Source organism: Prionailurus bengalensis, chromosome B1 (assembly GCF_016509475.1).
Source record: "Prionailurus bengalensis isolate Pbe53 chromosome B1, Fcat_Pben_1.1_paternal_pri, whole genome shotgun sequence".
NCBI classification, from domain to species: domain Eukaryota; kingdom Metazoa; phylum Chordata; class Mammalia; order Carnivora; family Felidae; genus Prionailurus; species Prionailurus bengalensis.
Window position 1 is genome coordinate 115709414 of NC_057344.1, and position 18125 is coordinate 115727538.

Genomic DNA, 18125 nt, shown 5'->3' on the forward strand with positions numbered 1-18125 from the left:
GCCCTCCGGAGTGGCTCTGGACAATGCACGGTTTAATCTGTGTCCTTTCAACGCCAGGACCGAGTTACCCGAAATGGTTGCAAATGAATGAGACGAATGCTCAGAGCTGGGAGACTCGGCCACACACGCACCCCCTAGCAGGCAAAACCTGGAGAAGGATGCCCTGGGGCGGGGCGCGCGGGGGCCGAATTAGAGCCACGTCCGCGTTCGCCATCCACCTTCCCCCTCCCCGCGCCGCGTCCGTCGCGCGGCTTCTCAGCCCGGTCTCCTCCCCCGGCCCCTCCGGGCGCTCCTCACCCGCTCTCAGCCTGGGGCTCCCGACGCTCCCGGCCGAAGGCGGCGGCTCCCGGGCGGGATCGGCCAGGGTACGGAGCCCGCTGCCGCAGCCACCCCCGGACCGAAGCCGCTAGAAAGTTTGCTCGGGGTCTCTCGCCGTGCGCGCCGCGGCCCCGCCGAGGAAGCCGCTCTCCGGTTCCCTCCCGCGGCCGCCGCCCCCGAGGCCGCTCCCGGCGGCGCTGCAGCACGGGGCCGGGCTCGGCGGCCGAGGACGGCTCCGTGCGCGCCGAGGGCGGGGTCTCCCCGCCCGCTCGGCCCGCGGCGCGGCGCGGCGCGGCGCTCCGTGTTTACCGCGGCCCGGCGGCCCGCTCTCCCCGCCCGCCGCCCTGCGCGCTCCTGACATCATTCATTCTCTCACACCCTCGCCCGCCCACTCCATTTCCAAACAGTGACTCACCCGCGGCCCGGTGGTGGCAGCGGCCGTTCCCGCTGCTGTGGCTCTCCAGGCGCAGAGCGGAGCTCGAAAAACCGGTGCGACTTCTTAAGAAGAAAACCCCAGCCGACCCTCCCCTCTCTCAACCATTAAAGGTGCTGGGAAGGAGGGGCTTGGCAGGCACGGCCGATTGGCTCCGGGCGGAAAGCCTGAGGGCCCGGAGCAGACCTCCCTGAGCGGTGACAGAGATCAATCTGGGAAAGTTCTTTGGGTGCCGCTCCCAGCAACTTTTAAGGATGGGGCGGGGAAGGGATTCCCCCACCCCGTGCCTCGCCTTCTTCAGGAACTGCTTCCTGACGTGGGTGTGAGTGGGCTTGGGGACGTCAGCGGTTATTCGAAGGGTTGGTGCCCGGGCCTAGGTCGAAGAAGTGGGTTTCCAAACCTCGCAAGGTTGCCTGGCTGTGTCAGTAATAGGTCCGCTCGGTGGCCAACTCTAGGTGTGAGCTGGAAGGGTGCTCCAAGTTAATGAGGCTAATAATACTTTCCCCTCGGTGACTAACCGCCGTGTCATCTGTCCTGTTAATTGATTTGCTTCTCTTTAAGGACAAGAGACCGTAACCAAAATAAACATTGAGAGAGTAGTTCTTTGCTCAAGTGAGCGCTGCGCTCTTCCGCAGCTTTTGGAGCACAAGGCGGCCCAGTGGTTTCCTTGATGAGCTCAGCAGTATGTTTTTAGAAGGGGTGTTGCCTTCTTAAAAATGGTCAAGGCTCTACGTTTCTTGGAGTTGCTATTCATACACCTGCTGGGCAGTTTTCAAAGTAAACAATGGCAGTCTCAGAGTCTAAATAGGATGAATTAGAATTGGCCAAATCTTCATTGAATTTAAATGACAAATATTTTATGTTCATTTCTACTTCTGGACAGGGTAATTATGTTTAGAATTTGCATTGCCTTATGGGTGATTACATATAATCAGCAAAAATAATCCAGAGGCATCTCTAGGTGCCTATTGCAGAAATCATGTAGGGAAACAATCATTTATCTATGATAATTAAAAACTACTATAACAATAACAGCAACAACAACAACAAACACACAGGGCTGTTCCAAAACACACAACTGTAAGATTCCACTATAGAAGCTTCCCCCAAATGAACTTGCTCCTGAAATTAACCAAAGTTTCAGCATCGTTGTGAAAAAATGCACTCACTTAAAGCTGCAGAAAGGCAAGAACCCAGAAGAGCACACCAACAATTGAAGTTAATTTTCCTTGGGTTTATTTTTCCTTTTCAGGAGGAATTCATTTTCAATTTTACAAAGCCTAGGCATTTTGCCCAGAAGACAATAGCAAATAGATTGGTTTGCTAGGATGAAGTCAAAGTAAATGGAAATTCAAACCAACAGTTTTTGTGGAGAATCACAGACAGACCTCATCAGAAGTTTGGGTGTCCTGGGACTAGATTCAAATGTGTAGCCACAGGCAAGTTTGGGTGAATATCCCACTGATTCCCTACTTTATAAAGTTCAAATATCTGGACATTATGGAGATATGTACAAATAAGGTTTTCTACAGATCTCAAAAAATGATGTTGTGGACTTTTGGGCCTATGCACAAAGATAAACTCAAAAAATTCATAACAAAGCCTGCCATCCCGTCTGTCTTACTACATGATGTAAATCCCGCAGCTCCATCAGGGGAGGATCACTTTCTTTACAGAAGGCTGTTTTGTTTTGTTTTTTTATGTTTATTTATTTTTGAGAGAGAGAGGGATAGAGAGCGCACACCTCTGCAAGTGGGGGAGGGGCAGCGAGAGAGGGAGACACAGAATCCCAAGTAGGTTCCAGGCTCTGAGCTGTCAGCACAGAGCCCATAGTAGGGTTCAACTCACCGACCGCCAGATCATAAACCTGAGCTGAAGTCAGACACTTAACCCACCAAGACACCCAGGTGCTACCAGAAAGCTGTTTAATGGATAGTTCTGGATTTGTGGTTATTACTGTGCCTCAGTTTAAATATTGTAAAATAAATAATTAGGCCATATTATTATTCACTTAAATATCCTCCAGTGAACATAATAGTATAATTGTGATTGAGTTGCATGAAGTTTTTACATTTTATTCATTGTTAACATATGGGAAAACAAATTATTCATCTTAATTTCTGTGTTTTGAAAAATAGTGACTTGTCCTCACAGAAAGAGGTGCTTTTTTTTTTTTTTTTAACTTTTTGTTCTTACAATGTATCAAAGTTGACTAAGTCCTTGGTTAGTCACATTACAAAAATTATAGTGCTGAATGCTCTAAGGGAAAGGAACGGTTGACCAGTATGTTCTTGTCAATTTTTTCTAAACTAGTGCATACTTCAAATAACATTTTATAGATCTCTCTTTGTTATGATAAAACATACTGATTAAGTTAGGGAAACATTTGCAGTACTTATCTCCTCTTATACTAACTCTTACTCTGGACATATCTAACATTGACTCAACCAACAATGTTTATTAAGTTCATACTTTGTGCCCACATTGTTTATCTCAGAATCACCATGTGCATCTTCTAAACATAGGTGTCAGTAATGGGAAAGTTTCTTTAAAAAATTTTGCGTTAGAATGTTTATTACAGTATTATTTATTATTTTCCCAGGATCCCGTGTAGTGCTTGGCATGTAATAGTCAATGAGTGAAATAAACAAATGAATAAGCCTTAAGGAACAAACCAATAGTGAAGTGACTCCATGTTATGGGATATTATGTAGGCGACAAAAGAATAAAATAGTCCCATAGGCTCTGACTTCAGAAAACTGTCCTTGTTAGTGACAGGTATAAGCAGTGAAAAATATAAGCAGAGGGAAAATACACCACACACACACATACACACACATACCCCATTTTTGTGAAACAAACACCACTCCCATGAAAAATTTCAGAACCAAACTATATTACCTCTCAATAGTGAGATATAGAAAGGCAGAGTGTGAAGGAGAAACTTGTATTTTTGGACTATTGTTCAACACAAGCAGTATTAGAACTTAGAAGACAGTAATGTAAGTCCACGGCATAGGAAGTTTACAGTCTAGTTGGAGAGACAATGACACCCAGAACAACTAGAGATTAAGGCTCTTCACCTTTCGGATTTGGAATTTCAAATATTCACTTTGTGCCAGGCCCATCCAAAGGCCAAATATTTACCATTTATTGAGTACTTACTATATGCCAGGGACTATGCAAATCGCTTTAGCTGTATTATCTCATTTAATCCTCTTTCTGTGAGGACAAGTCACTATTTTTCAAAACATGGAAATTAAGATGAATAATTTGCTTTGTCATATGTTAACAATGAATAAAATGTAAATACTTCAACAATCTGAGGTTAGGTACTCATAATGCCTTCCTCTGCATTTGAGGGAACCAAAGATAAGAGAGATTATCATTTTCCTGAGATCACACCCAAGTAAGTGGCATCACTAGGGCATAAAGCATTAATTTTTGGCTTCAAAGTACACACTTTTTGACACCTATTCCATAAATTTCACCTACACAGATATAACTCTTCTCATTTAACAATACTTACCTTTTTTTAAAGAATTTTTTAAAAGTTTATTTATTTATTTAGAGAGTAAGCATGAGTGGGGGAGGGGCAGAGAGAGAGAGAGAGAGAGAGAGAGAAAGAGAGAATCCCAAGCAGGCTCCGCACTGTCAGCACAGAGCCCCACCAAACAGCGAGATCGTGACGTCAGCTGAAACCAAGGGTCCATAGCTCAACTGACTGAGCCGCTCAGGTGTCCCACTTTTTTTTTTTTAATGTCTATTTATTTTGAGAGAGAGAGAGCATGCGCATGTGCACACAAGCAGGGGGAGGGGACAGAGGGAGGGAGAGAAAGAATCCCTATCAGGCTCCAAGCCATCAGTGCAGAGCCTCACATGGGGCTGGAACTCAGAACCATGAGATAATGACCTGAGCTGAAATAAAAAGTCAGACACTTAACTGACTGAGCCACCTAAGTGCCCCAATACTTACATTTTTTTAGTTTTAAACACGTTTGTTTTAAACTTAAAAAAAAATTGTAACATTATCATATTCTAAAGCAATTGAAAAGTGAAAAACATAAGCACTGTAAACATTTTGGTGTCTAATTTCCTTTCCTTAAATTTCTATTGTTAAGATAATTTCAACAACATCATACAGAGAATTCTTATTCTGATTTTTAAAAATGTAGCACTATATCTGTATCCTTTTCTCACAATTATCATATTAGTGGCTCTATGGTATGCCAAAAAATCGTATCTGCTTCCGCATGTATGTGTTGTTGAACTTAGTCTCAATCTGGTAGTCTGTTAATTTGGGGGGTTAGTATAATATTTTTTCATTTTTCTATCAATGAAAACTCTTAGACTACCTTGTTTATATTAGTACTACTATACTATGTGTGCAAATGTTCTACATTAAATAGAAGTGTTTTGAGTCTTCAGAAAAATGAAAGGTACTATGTGCCACACTTAATATCATTGTCCATCTGCCTCTGGCCTAGAGGAAGACGGGGAGGGTGTAGGAGGGCAGCTCCCAGCTTTGCAGCAGCCCAGGTGCAGAATGGCCATGGTCTGCGATGGTAGATGGGATTGCAGGAAGTACAGTGGATTTGAAGTAGAATGAACAGAATTTGCAGATTGATGCGCTATGGAGATGGAACCAAAAATGACTCCAACTCATTTTTGTTTGCTTAAGCACTTGGGTAGATGGTGGTGCCCTTTACTAAGACAAGGGATGCCAAGATAGGAACAGGTTTGTGAAGGCAGAGAATGATTTTTAAAAAAGGAGTTTGAAGGGGTGCCTGGGTGACTTGCCGGTTAAGCATCCGACTTTGGCTTAGGTCATGATCTTACAGTTTGTGAGTCTGAGCCCCACATCGAGCTCTGTGCTGACAGCTTGGAGACTGGAGCCTGCTTTGGATTCTGTGTCTTCCTCTCTCTCTTCCCTTCCCCTGTTCATGCTGTGTCTCTCAAAAATAAATATTAAAAAAAAATTTTTTTAAAAAAGGAGTTTGAGATGTGGGTGGTATAAATGGAGATGTCAAGCGGGCACCTGATGATGTTAGTCTGGAACTCAGAAAAGAGGTATGATCTGGAGACAAATTTTAGAATAGTCAGCATGTAGATCCTAAGGGGGAAAAAAATGAGATGGCCTGGAAATAGTATCCAGAGTAAGAAGAGAAGAGTCCAAGAGAGGGCCCAAAATTAGAGGGTTGGTAAAGGAGAACCCTGCAAATGGGTGAAAATACATAACTAGGAAGAAAAGTAGGACAGTGCAATGTTAAGGAAACTAATGTTAAGGAAACTCTACATTAAATGCTCCTGAGAAAGCACATAAAATAAAGACCAAAAAAGTCCACGGATTTGGTGACACAGGGTTGTTGCCTTAACCGGGGTGGGCAATGGGGGGATGATTATGCCAAGATGGAGTGGAATCTGAATGAGTGGGAGTGAGGAAGAGCTGGGGTTGGCAGGGGGCTGACTGGGGTAGAAGCTTACTTGGCTTCCTGGAGTGCTAGTCTATAGGGGTTCCAAAGCATTACAAAATAACTTTATAAAATACAACTTGGGTTTGGTAGGAAATGAGAAGTGACTGCTAATGGATGTAAGTTTTATTTCTGGGGTGATGAAAACGTTCTAAAATTTATCTACAACTGATTGAATGCCGATGGGAAGCCATCAGTAAAGGAGATGAGGAGAGAGACAATGGGGAAGATAATCACTAGTCAAGGTTCAGGAGAAGTCAGGAGAAGATAGTACCCACCACACAGAAGGAAGGAATGGCCTAACAGGCAAGAAGGAACAGCTCCTCTAATATAAGAGGGGAAAGGGAAAAAAGAAGCATGGGAATCATGTTTGTAGATTGCTTATAGGAAGTTGAAATCATTGCTTTCTATTCTTCCATTTCTTTAGGAGTTCAGAGGTGGGTATTAGTTTTCAGTTGCTGCTGTAACAAATCACACACTTATGAATTTGAAACAACACAAAATATTAGCTCACAGTTCTGCAGGTCAGAAGCCCTCCAAACTCTCTGCTGAGTTTCCCAGCTCCCGGTTTTCTGGGGCTGAAATCAAGGTGTTGGCAGGGTAGGCTCTTATCAGTAGGCTCTGGGAAGCTTCCAAACTCATTCAGGCCCTTGGCAGAATGTAGGTCCCTTTGGTTGCAGAACCAAGCCCTCTGTTGCCCTGCAGGCTGTCAGCTGGGGGGCTACCCTTGGCAGCCAGAGGCATCGGCCCCAGAGTTAACAATGGAGTGCCGAACCCTTCCCACACTTCCAATTGTTCTGACTTCTGCCACGTGTCTTTGCCTCAGCTGGAGAAAGGTCTCCGTTTTTTTTGTTGTTGTTTGTTTGTTTTAATTTTTTTTTAACGTTTATTTACTTTTTGAGACAGAGCATGAACGGGGGAGGGTCAGAGAGAGAGAGGGAGACACAGAATCTGAAACAGGCTCCAGGCTCTGAGCTGTCAGCACAGGGCCCGACGCGGGGCTTGAACTCACGAGCCATGAGATCATGACCTGAGCCGAAGTCGGACGCTTAACCAACTGAGCCACCCAGGCGCCCCGAAAGGTCTCCGTTTTTAAAGGACTCATGACTAAATTGGGCCCACTGGATAATTCAAGATACTCTTTCTATGGTAAAGCCCGTAATCTTAATGACATCTGCAAAGTCCCTTTTGCCATGTAATGTAACATATTCACAGGTTCCAGAAATTAGGGTGGGGACAATTTGGGGGCCCATTCTGCTGACCCTAAGGTGACATAGTCAACTAAGAATAAGGAAGTGGAAGAGGTGGGTGGTTTTAGAAAGAATGAAAACAGTCTGAAGTCACCACACTGCAGAGTAGGAATGTGAACTGACTAGAAAAATATAAATTTGGCAGATGCTACTGAAGACTCAAGTCAGGCCTCAGTGGTACCAAGAATGTCCTTCTCCAGCAGTGTTCAGACACCAGGGCATGGGCACCAAGAATGGGGGTGGTGGATGGGATAGACAAGCAAGGAGCGGGGGAGTCTAGGATAGTGTCAGTGGAGCAGTGGACTAGGGAATAAAAGAAGGTCAGGGGGAGAAGCAAAAACACTCAGAACCATTTCTGCCTTTATAGCCACTATGAGGGGGCTGATGCAGAAGGGCCAAGAAAAAGGACGAGTGGCCTAGAGATCCTGGAGACATGGCAGAAAATGTGAACCAGGGGTAAGAGACAGAAAAAGTCGGAAGCACAAGAGATTGGGTGGTGAGACTTATGAACTACTTATATGAGTAGTTTGGGCAATGGCAGGGCCTGAAATGTGGCTGTGAGTGGGTGGCTGAGGTGGAGGGAGGGAGAAGAGAAAGAGCACAGGGCACTAGAAGAGCAATTCTCATGGCTGCCGAACTTACCCGGAACGATGGCCAGACTAGGAGTAGAAGACTGTAAATCAGCTGCCAAACAATTAATAAGTGGGAATGAAGAGAGGAAGAGGATAGCAGAAAAGATGTGAACGCTTCAAACAAGCAGGGCACTTTACGAAAGCCTGGCATAATCTCAGTCCAGACATATATCCAGAAATTAAAGAGACACAGCCTTCACCTTTCAACTCCAAGGGATGTACAGTGTGAGAAGATAATCAGATATCCTTGATAGGCTTCAAGGAAAGCATGTCCCTAGATTTCACGTAAGGCCAAAAGATATGGGGGAGATTCAGAGACATGATTGAGCAGATAAGAGAATTTGTGATCATAAAGTAGGTATTTCAGAGGATATAGGAGAAGGGTTTAGGGAGCCTTGGGTTAGAGTCAGAGACATCGGGGAAATAAGTCACAGAGTATTATAGAAATAAGTATATGGAAATATGTATGGAGATGGAATAGGCAGGTGTTGGGGGAGATTTTCTCCCTAAACCCACTGCCTACATTTTCTGAAGCTGACGGCTTGACCCTTTCCCAAAGCCAAGGTAGTAAAAGGTATTCTTGTGTAATATAACTCAAGGCTGAAATGGAGACATACTTATTTAGCGTAATAGAGTTCTGGAGATATGTCAAGAGGAGATTAATCTTAGTGCAAATGGTCTCATTTTATATTGGCTATTCCATTCCGAGGCCAAACTACTATAGGGACCCCTGCTCCTCTCCTTTTCCTCCTTCAGGATCCAAAATCCACGAATTGGCCCCTAATCACCTGCACTTAGATAGACTTCACAATGAGTGACAAATCATGACAATGTTTTGGAAATAGGCAGGAGAAACTGGATTTGAAAATACTGAGCAGCTCTTCTTGGGAAGAGAGAGAGAGAGAGATCCGGTAGGGGTGGAGTTGGGGGGGGGGGGCACACTTTACTGATCAACATAGGAAGCCATGGAGTCAACTAGGATAGGGCACGGCTGTGGATGGAGCAGGAGTAGATTGGGCTAAAGAGAACAGTACTAAATATCCATCACTTGGAAGAATCTGGTCGTTTGAAATATAGTACTTGAACTAAAAGTAAGAGCTGATCTAACCTCTGGGGTCTGGTTGACTGGCTAATGTTGAGATTGCTTTTTTTTTTTTTTTACTGTATGACACTCACTTCACTTCCACCATAAAGGGATAAGTGTTGGGACAACATGAGAAAAGAAATGGCAGAAATAGTTCTGAGAGTCTCCTGGAAGGTAGTGGGAAAAAGTTCCTTAGAAAATTCAGCAGGAGCAACAACAACAACAAAAAGATGACAATGAGTTGATTCCCAGATAGATGAGCCTGGAGCAGCATTGCCCAAACTTGCCAGTTTTGTAACAATCGTCATTGTGTGAAGCCCACCCATGACTTAATGAATCTTCAGGGGAGGGATTCCAGACACCATTTTAAGTCAGTGTCTGAGATGATTTGAATATTGAGAAAAAATTGGAAAATTCCACCTCAAGGTAATGATTCTCTACCTTTTTTCCCTTTATTGTTGAGCAAACTGCACTCTTATTAAAGAAGCACTAGCCAGGGGCGCCTGGGTGGCGCAGTCGGTTAAGCGTCCGACTTCAGCCAGGTCACGATCTCGCGGTCTGTGAGTTCGAGCCCCGCGTCAGGCTCTGGGCTGATGGCTCAGAGCCTGGAGCCTGTTTCTGATTCTGTGTCTCCCTCTCTCTCTGCCCCTCCCCCGTTCATGCTCTGTCTCTCTCTGTCCCAAAAATAAATAAAAAATGTTGAAAAAAAATTAAAAAAAAAAAAGAAGCACTAGCCATAATTTTCAACCTGGGATCATGCCATCTCAGAAGGGCCTATCAGAATCACAAGACTGTCTGGGGTTGGGTGAGAGGGGGAAGGGAAGGGAGGATGGAGGGCACTTCAACTTTAACCAGCTTCCTCAGGGAGACTGGAGGCTCCTTTTCAAGAGGGAGGGTCATCCCCCACCATTCTACTCCCAAACTCCTTCCCTGTGTGAGTCACTCATCCAGACTAGTCTAGGGGAAGAGAATTTACTAACAAGCTTAATAGTTATATTCTAATGTTTAGAGTGTTCTGTGACTATGATTCTTGTGAGTCAGTCTCTAGTGGGCCAGTCACCTTGATGTTCTAGCAAAGTTGAATTTTAAGCCAATCAAACTAAAGACCAGACTTCACAGACAGGTACCCACAGCAGGGAAGTCACTCCTTATAGGACACATGTCCTTATTGGACAGCCTGATAGCCTCTCAGGCCACACTCACTTTCTCCATTCACTGCCTCTTCAATTGTTCCCCCTGCTTCCCTTCCAATTAGAATGTGTGCACACATCCTCCCTCCATACCGTTTACTAGGGCACTACATGTGATTATATCACCTTACCCCACTCTGCCCTTCTTAAAAGGAATGGGACTTGAATCGCAAGTTTTAACAGACTTTTCCCCCCTAATTTAAAATGTGAAGGAGGACGATATTGCTGTAGGACATGCTAACTTTATGCAGATCTGACTTTTCAGCTGTTAGTTCAAACTGAGATGTCTAATGCAAAAGGTACAAAGTCCACCTGGTTATCCAAGCCCTTTCTAGAATGAAGGGAGGTAATAATTGCATCCTGTGCTTTCTATATGAAAGTATCCAGTCAATGACCTTTAGTACGTAATAAATACTATATCAATCATGTTTTCAGTTACAAGTTACATGTTACTTCCTAGTGACTAAATATAGTCAGGGATAAAGAGACACGGAAGATAGATGAAAATCTTTGACTTCTCAGCTTTTTCAATTCTTCCAGTCATAAGTGTATTTTTAGGCAGTGGCCAGTAAAAACTATATCATATATACAATTTATAATTTTGACATGAAATAACACCTGCTTTTATACTAATGTCATTGAAAAGAATCCAGAATACTTTCATATAACATTAACTCATGTATTATATCTTTACAACATCCTCTTAAATTTTGATGGCTCCTTAGTCTGAATTCAGTATTGAATATGCATGCTCCAAGATTCAGAAGAAAGTAACTGACTCTAATAATTTTTAAATTTCTCATTTTCCTTTGTGCTTTTAAAATCCATTGTTTTCTGTTTATTTATTTATTTTTATTTATTTATTTATTTTAAAACATTTTTTTTTTTAACGTTTATTTATTTTTGGGACAGAAAGAGACAGAGCATGAACGGGGGAGGGTCAGAGAGAGAGGGAGACACAGAATCAGAAACAGGCTCCAGGCTCTGGGCCATCAGCCCAGAGCCTGACGTGGGGCTCGAACTCACAGACCGCGAGATCGTGACCTGGCTGAAGTCGGACGGTTAACCGACTGCGCCACCCAGGCGCCCCTATTTATTTTTTTTAAGTAAGCCCCACACCCAGTGTGATCTGCAGCTTGAACTCACGATCCTGAGATCAAGACCTGAGCCAAGATCAAGAGTTAGATGCTGGGGCACCTCGATGGCTCAGTAGGTTAAGTGTCCAACTTCAGCTCAGGTCATGATCGCCCATTTTGGTTTGTGGGTTTGAGCCCCACATTGGGCTCTGTGCTGACAGCTCAGAGCCTGGGGCCTGCTTCGGATTCTGGTCTTCTTCTCTTTCTGCCTCCTCCCCAGCTTGCTCTCTCTCTTTCTCTCTCTCAAAAATGAATAAATATTAAAAAAAAAAAAAAAAAAGAGGTGGATGCTTAACTGACTGAGTCACCCAGACACCCCTACACTTAATTTCTTAACATTATATCATCCACTGCTACCCCCAACCTGGCATTCTTCATTCTCTCCTGCCCTTGCCCTTTCTTAGCTAGTTCCCATAAATTAATCTTGTCCTTGTTTTAACCATCTATTCCTTGGTCTGGTTTCATTCATTCTATTTACTTTTCCTTTGATTAAATCTGAAGAAAAAGATTATCTTATTTATTATATATATCCTAGGTTTCTCCACTTAGCAACCTGTCACTACTCATTTGTTTAGTTGTACTTTTCACCTGTTTTGAGTCCATCTATCCCATAAACATTTATCAAGTACCTACTATATGCTGGGTTTTATAGGGAGACAAAGGTATAGCATATATCCCTGGTTTCAAAGTGTTCTCAATACAGTTGGGAAAACAAGATGAACACATTAGAATTACATTTGTCAGAATGTGATCATATTTCACCTAGAAGTAACTTAAAATTTAATGCATTTATTTCACATTTGTTTTCAAAAGTTCTCACTCCAACTCATGGGCCCCATGACAACCTGCTCAGAACCCACTTTAATTGTGTCTACCAGTGTCAACCAACCACTTCTGGCTTCTGGCTTCCCACTGCCCCTTCATCTGTAGGATAACAGCCTTTGAAACATGCTAGGTGATTTAAGTTGGATGTAATTGCATTAACAGAAAAAGTTAAGAGGAAAACACAGAATAACAATTGTAATCATATTCACTAAAATGCCGCACCATAGGCAAATGGCTATACATGCACCCATATAGCCAGGGTCTTGGCAGGAAAAAGTTGGCACACCCAAAGAGATTAACTAAAAAGAGTTTAATGAAGGGACTATTTATAAAGGATGTAGTCAGAGAGGCTGGTACAAAGATAAAACAAGAAATGATGAAGCACTCAGGCACACTGGGAAGTCATTACCACCTCTGGGCCTGAAAAGGAACGGAGGGAAAGATGTTTCCATTGCCAATAAGAGCTAACACTGTGAAAACGGGCTGCCAGACAGAAGCTGTGGCTGCAGGTGGAGGAATGTAGCCATTCAGAGTGGAGAGAGTGAGATGAACAGTGACCCTGACCTCTCTCCTCCTGCCTCCACATTTCCTGCTGGTGACTGACCTGGAGCTGAAGGGTGAGGAAGCCCAGATGATACAGTCAGTAAAGTTCAGGGTCCAGGGCTACAGAACAGGGCTGAGAAGGGTGAGAAATGGATCTGGAAGGGCAAATGGAGAATAACCACAGCATAGCTCCCTACAGAGTTTTGGGACCTATGACAGATGGGTTTACGATGAGGTATATATATTTTTTAATGTTCTGTTTTTGAGACAGAGAGCACAAGTGGGCGAGGGGCAGAGAGAGGGGGAGGGGAACAGAGGATCCCAAGTGGGCTCTGTACTGACAATAGTGAGCCCGATGCAGGGCTCGAACTCATGAACCATGGGAATGAGATCATGACCTGAGTCGAAGTCAGACACCCAACTGACTGAGCCACCCAGGCACCCTATGACAAGATATTTTTAAAGGCAGTGAACTCCAGCATCCTCAGCCCAGTTGGGAATAGGCATAATAGGGCATATTATAAAGACCAATGACCTCAGAGTTTAGCCTAACCAATCACCCTCCCAAACTCCTCCCCTACATCAACTACTGTATGTTTTAAACGTGGCCAAGTTGTTCACATTACATTCCTTGTTGCTTTTGTGGGAAAATGCTCTTGGGTCATGCTAAACCTTATCTTTATAGTAACTAGGAGAAAAAGAAGCCACCATGAAGGTAAGGTAAGCAGTTATGCAGGTATGCCCCTGGATAATTCCAAATTAAACCACACATACAACAAAAATCATCCTAAGGTTTGTGATTCAAAGACTCCCTAAATGGCCTCTCCTCAGAAATATGCAAATAATCCATTCTTAGGATCTTAAATAATTAGAATTAATTTGTGGAAGCATTCTAGGGGTAGGGTGATACACAAAATGATTCTTAAGTGTCACAATTTACCAATTGTTTAGTCAATGAAGACTCGGGCTCTTTTCCTGTAGCAAATGACCTTCTGTGGGCCACATAATCTGACCATGGATTCCCAGGCATTGTCTGTTGATAGCAGAGTTCTCTGAAACAACTGGGCTTTAATCAAGGAGACAGTGAAAGGAAAGTAGCCTGCTCTTCTCATCTCCACCTACTTCCTGGCCTCCATTCCACATTATCTTGACCAAACTGTGGTCATTTTAAATAAAGAATCTTCATGATCAATAATCTCTGTTACAGAACGGATGAGGACAGGGGAACAAACATTGCATTTGTCAGTGAGGTCACTGATGTCCTTTGCCAGAGCAGTTTCACTGAGGCAGAGTTTCCCATGTGGTAAGACAAGGGAGGCTGCTGAGCCATGAACGATTGCAGGTGAGCTAAGCCACTTAAGTTTCTAACATGGCCAGGAAAGGGGCTGAAGCGACCTTGATGGGGGTCCTTAGGATGTCAAGTAAATACAGTAATTTCCTCTGGTTGCCACGGCATGGGAAGGTGTGGAAAGCACAGCTGTAAGGTCATAGCAATGGAAGTCAAATTGCAATTGAGGGGGAGTAAGCAGAGAAATGGAGGTGGAGGCTGCAAGTACAGAGAATTCTTTCAAGATATAGGTCAGTGAAAGAACAGGGAGGGAATAGACTGATTCTAAGCAGGTTCAGTAGGTAAATACTTGAGCACATTTGTGGAGAACAGAGAAGGATCTGGCCATGGAGAAAAATCAAAGATACAAAGGAGAGGAAAGCTATAATGTTAAGGTGGAAAGGAGGAGTGCTGAAGGACTTTACTACTTATACTATTTTCTTTGTTAAATAAGAGGTTGAGTTAATGGCTGAAAGTGAGAGAGGCAGGATCTTGATATAGGGTTTTAAGAGAGAGAGAGAAAGATTTGAGATATCTGCTTTCAGAAATGAGAAAGGAAGCTGGCAAAAGATAAGTAAAAATTTGCCAATGTTGAGAGCCAAGCTGAGGATGGAGCTCATAAATATATAATGAAGCTAATCAGCAGAATTATATCTTTAACACAGCTGTGCCAGGATGCCCGGGTGCTTGAGTAGAGACAGTTGGATGGTTTCATCTGGGATCAGGACCTGGGAGACTAGTTTAGTAGAAGGGTAAACTGGTGAGAGTACTAAAGCAGTAAGAAGAGGAGGGATAGAATCTGAAATCATTAGAAGATGAGCTCTGGGGGCGCCTGGGTGGCGCAGTCGGTTAAGCGTCCGGCTTCAGCCAGGTCACGATCTCGCGGTCTGTGAGTTCGAGCCCCGCGTCGGGCTCTGGGCTGATGGCTTAGAGCCTGGAGCCTGTTTCCGATTCTGTGACTCCCTCTCTCTCTGCCCCTCCCCCGTTCATGCTCTGTCTCTCTCTGTCCCAAAAATAAATAAACGTTGAAAAAAAAATTAAAAAAAAAAAAAAAGATGAGCTCTGCCTTACTTTCTTGGTCATTGCTGTATCTCTGGTCTCTGGTCTCTGGAGCGGTGGTCCCTAATCTTATCTGTGGATTAGAATCACCAGGAGAGCTCTAGAAACTCCTGATGCCTGGGGGCTCAGTGGGTTAGGCGTCAGACCTCAGCTCGCGTCTTGTTCTCGCAGTTCGTGGGATCGAGCCCCAGGTCCAGTTCTGCTCTGAAAGCACAGAGCCTGCTTGGGATTTTCTTTCTGCCTCTCCCTGCCCATGCGCTCTCTCTCTAAATAAATAAACATTAAATTAAAAAAAAAAGAAAGAAAAGAGATTCCTGAACCACTTAAATTGGAATCTCTGGGTGGGCTCCAGGCACAGTATTGTTTAAAGGTCTCCTAATGATTTCAGTGTACAGCCAAGGATGAAAACAATTGGTCTAAAACAATGTCAAACATAAAGTAAAAACTTGATAAATTTAGTTCAGTGAACGAAGCAATGGAATTCAGATTAGAGAGGCCCTAAAGCTAGGAAGGGCTGAGACTAGGAAAAGGGATAAAGACTGAAGTCTCCATGAACTTGAAATGCTGGTTTAAGGCCACGGCTCTCAGAGAGAGGGATTATAAGTTTATTATTTTGGAGTGGACACAGCTGCAAGAGATATGATTGAACACAGTTCAGGCCAAGGGGACTTTGTGCATACTACGGAGTGATGCTTGCTATTCAGCAGAAGTTAAAGACCTAAAATTAGGGTATTGGAAGATTTGTGGAGTGAAATGTCAAAACTGCACAGGGGATTGCCAGAGAGGAGGGGAGGAAGACTTGCTGTTCACAGCAGTCAGGTTGGACATCGATCTCAACTGAACTGGTTCGGAGATGGACTTCCTCCTGTTGGTTTCATGATCCCAAAATTCATGTTTTCAGCAAATTCGTCAGGCCTTCTGAATCTGAGATCACCTTTGCTTCCCTGGGACTGCGTCTATACCTTACACTAAGACAACATACTAAAGACTTATTGGGAATTAGTTCATTTGTTTTCCTGCTTCTAAGTGAGTATCACAAGAAGGCATTAAAGGCTGGCGATGCAGGGCAGCAAAAAGTGGGAAATGCTGTCTAAATTCACATCCTTTACCTACAATTTTGCTTGAGGCTATTCTCATCAGGGCTTCTGTTGAACAAAGATGACAACAGAAACAAAAGCAAACCATAAAACTCTCCCCTCCTCAAATCCCATAATGGCTTAGGAGAAAAATATTGAGGCCAATAACCTTTAAAATGTCATGTCTTCTTATTTGAATAGGGTATTTATTGCTTACTTATCTTATCGCAACCCATGACTTCAATATCGGATTATGCCCAGTCACATTGAACTCTCATGGTGAACTAAATGATTGGGGTGGGGTGGGTTCCCAGGAAAGAGCTAGATACACCCTCCCCCTTGCCCAATACCCAAGTCATTTTCAAGGAACTATTTTTAAGTGGTTGGACAAAGTATGGTCAGGTGGTGAAGAAGTTGGTAACTCATTATTTTATTTTATGAAGTACTTGCACTACTCCTCCCAGTGAGGTGAACATTAACTTTCTAGATGGAAAACTGCAGTTCTAATCATCTCTACAGCACTTCTGTCATGTGACCTATCTGGGGGCAGCTCCAGATGGCAGTGTGCAAAACAAATGGTGTGAGCCTCAAGCAGTATTTGATTAAGAATTGTTCTTTTTGGGGCGCCTGGGTGGCTCAGTCGGTTAAGCATCTGACTTCAGCTGGGTCATGATCTCGCAGTCTGTGGATTAGGCCTGCATCAGGGTCTGTGCTGACGGCTCAGAGCCTGGAGCCTGCTTCAGATTCTCTGTCTCCCTCTCTCTCTGCCCCTCCCCTGCTCACACTCTGTCTTTCCCTCTTTCAAATAAATATTTTTTAAAAACATTAAAAAAAAAAAAAAAAAAGAATTGTTCTCTTTGTGGGAAACAATCAGCACTCAAACCAGCAAACTCTGGTGAACTCTCCAGAGCCTGCTGCCCTGGCAGGATGTTTTGGGAAGTTTCAGGAGGACAAAAAATACCCCTCACTGTAGTAGATGAGAGGGGGTGAGCCAAAGAAACGGTCACAGGAAAAATGTATGTAAGAAAAAAAGACGATTTCAAACTGAAGACATGAAGTGTTCACCAAAATGGCAGGACTAGAGAAGCATACGAGTCTCCCCATCTCTACCCTGTCCCAGGCCACCACCTTCTATCCCTCACTTAGAACCTAGGACAGGCAGCAGACTCCAAATGATTTCCTGCCTCCGGTTGTGGACCCTCCATTCCATTCTATATTCTGCAGCCATCTGGCTCTTTCTAAAAGGCCATTTTGGTTTTATCACTCCCCTACCTGAGCCCATTACATGGCTTCTCATTCCACCCATTTCTCAGGATAAAGTACAACTCTGAGGATAGCTGAAAAGGTCTATTATGACTTGATTTCTACCTACCACTCCAGTTTTAAATCTTGCCACTCACTCCCAGTTCCTTTTCTTCATATTAAACTTCCACTGTGTTTAAACCAGTGGCTGGAAACTCTCTTGCCCTTCTTTTTCTGGCTAACTCATCCTTATTTATCAGGACTCAATGAAGACATCCTAGTGGGTGCTTCTATAGCACCCTACACTTCTCTACCGTAAGTTATGACATCCCGTAGGCTGTTTAATTATCTGCCTTTCTTGCTGGACGATATTAGCTCACACTGAGTGTTTAATATCCGCCATACCCTGTTAAGCATTTCCCTTAGCTTATCTCTTATGATTCCCACAGCAATCCTGCGAGGGAGACACTCGATTACAAATAACTAAACTGAGGCTTATGTGAAGTCATTTGCTTAAGTCGTAGGTAGAAAGCTCCATA

General features: G+C 43.7%; 1 protein-coding gene across 2 annotated transcripts in view; it reads right to left on the minus strand.

Annotated features, from left to right (window-relative positions):
* Window positions 1-1295, minus strand: part of SGMS2 (sphingomyelin synthase 2) — an 82396-nt gene extending 81101 nt beyond the window's left edge. Inside the window, exon 1 of one of the 2 annotated variants that reach the window (XM_043571020.1) lies at window positions 734-1295. The gene's annotated coding sequence lies outside the window, so the exon portion shown is untranslated. Of the gene's footprint in view, window positions 1-297; window positions 614-733 lie in introns of those variants that run through there. The other variant, XM_043571010.1, reaches the window with a different exon arrangement.
* Between the last annotated feature and the right edge of the window lie 16830 nt (window positions 1296-18125).